Raw genomic sequence first — 2,649 nt, forward strand, 5'->3', positions numbered from 1 at the left:
ATAAGCGGATTACAGAAATAGAAGTAATAACGAGCTTTTCATTTAAGAATTATTAGACAATGATATACGTAGTATTTCAAAATAGCTTACAAAAGTTTTGAACACAAAATCATAGAAGTGAAAAGTGAAATTTAATTTGCGTTTATTGGATAATTTTCAAGCAAATTAGAATTCCACCAACGTCAAAATATAAATAGATTTAGCTTTTTAGATATCCGAAACTAATGTATTCCATCCTACGTTAGCACCATGTGATTTCCCGATTAGTGCGTTATTAATTCTAAATATTTGGATCCTCACTCCCACTTATCAATACACCAAAAGCGGCATGAGTCATTGGAGGTAATGCAAGGATGATTGCTTTGTTTTTTGTACTTTCTGAAGTAACATAAATTTATAAATTCCAAAGTTTGTGAATAAATCACAAGTTGGTTAGTGACAATGAGTGACAAAGGTATTTCTTTAATACGTACATTTGTTCTGAATACATTTTTCCTCCTTCATGTTGAACTCAAGAAACCGGAATTTATTCCACTTCACAAGTACACGTAGAACAGTACGCGTATTGTTTCGTAGCGTATTTTATAACTTGTACTAAAAGAAATGAACTCTTGTTCTCCAAACGTAAGTTTGTCAATTTATGTAACACGCAGCAATGTACAATTAGAACTCCATTATCTATTTAAATTATTTGGATACGAATACAACAGCACCAATTAATAATTGCTGGGATAAAAGAAAACTATTAATCTCTAAATATTTTTCATTCATAAAAGAATAAAAGTAACAACTACCAAGTGATGATTTAATATTTTAATATTGTGTTGTTATTCATTATTTAGTTATATGTTTCATGAATGGTGCATTTAAAAAGAAAGCCTTCCTGTTAGTTCTAGGTAGACATTTACATATAAAGCATGGCGGAATATTTCTTATTTTACACTAAATTAAATATAGTAGTGAAGCTTGTTCTGAAAGATGTACAGGTATACTTACATTTATCGTGATTCACAACTAGTTCTATTTTTAGTAGTAATTTAATAATATTGTGATACAAAGATATGTGGTGGTGTCAACATTTGTAACTGTGAGTTGACATTGTAGAGACTTTGTGCTGATGAAGAGAGGAAGGGGAAAGGAGTTTCCGGTCCGGCGGCAGTTAACACGTTTAAACTTCCAGGTGTTTCCACACCTGTTCGTAGTTTTGGCTTGCATGAGAGTTTAACCAGTTGCCTGGGGTTAACTGCAGCATTAAGAGAAACTACTTCGAGAAAACCACGGATTGTGTAGCTACAAGTAATAGCTTAAATAATGTCTTGGATATATTCCAATATATTTAATAACCTTCGTCTATTTCACGAAATATATGCCATGTTAAGTAAAACGAAGAAAGAGAACACACGATACTTCTTGTTACACAGAGATATAATGATGATGAAGGATTTGAAGTTAACTTGGAACTAGAGGAACGGGTTTTCTCTTTTTTATTTCCACACTCAATGTTTTAATATTGTCTAAAAAAAATACATAGAAAATTTGTATGACAATTTTTTAATATTTTTTGGAAAACAATACAAAGAATATTTTAATGGAAAAGACATTTCTTAGATACTTCCACAATAAATTTTAATGGAAAAGACATTTCTTAGATACTTCCACAATAAAGTATCTAAAGGTTTTCCATTAAAAACCCACCTACTTCCACCAAGGATATAAAGCAGAAAACAAAGAATATTTGTTGAAAATCCTTTTTTATGTATTTAAAGAAGTAACATCCTCATAGATCTGTAACCATTATAGTTGTAAAATAATGTTTTAAAATATAATTAAATATTTATTATACAGTAGGTTAAACAGCATTTCTGGTTCAATGTAGTGTAATTGAATAGTGGATTACATAGTAATGACTATTTGTAATCCTGATGAGGTGTTTTAATGTAAATACGAAACTGAAATTGTGATTAAATAAACCACTTGTCCACAACAACGTTAATTATTCGGGCTGGCGAATTTTTAATCTCGTAATAATTAGTTGGCATATTACGCTCCAGGTATTGATATTACTAATATCTGTTTAACAGGCAGAACAACACCATTCTCCGAAACTGAGATGGCGTATAATTAGTCTACAATAGCCCTTTCACCGAGGTGAATATTATTCGATATTTCTAGAAAAAATTGCACGTAGCATTAGACCCTAAGTTCTTTGTTGGAAGCTTATTTTTGACGATGGAATGATTGTGAAGAAAACATGATTTTTTTTCTGCCGTGACGATTGCCATTGGCCAGTGTCCTCTGGTCAGTCGTAGGTGGTTAGTTGACGAATGTAGACGTATTGTGACCGGTATTCCTTAACTCAGTTTAATAATTGGTGTGGTGTATAGTTTTGTATTAAGTCCATGTTTTTAGAGTAATCGTAGTTGACAAACAACGTGATAGTTGTAATTCCTGACTTAGGCGTGTCACAACGCATTGGTAAGATTTGTTTCTTTTTAACCTAGTTTGTAATTATGTATTAGGTTAGTTCTTTACCTGAAGAAGAGATCAGATTGCAGATCTCTAAACGTAGTGTTACTGATTTCTTGTTGCACTGAACGATGGCAAATGTCCGGAAAAATCCTGGTTCCTTCACAGACCATAAATACTATC

This window comes from Homalodisca vitripennis, unplaced genomic scaffold, assembly GCF_021130785.1.
Source record: "Homalodisca vitripennis isolate AUS2020 unplaced genomic scaffold, UT_GWSS_2.1 ScUCBcl_755;HRSCAF=3416, whole genome shotgun sequence".
Classification (NCBI taxonomy): Eukaryota; Metazoa; Arthropoda; class Insecta; order Hemiptera; family Cicadellidae; genus Homalodisca; species Homalodisca vitripennis.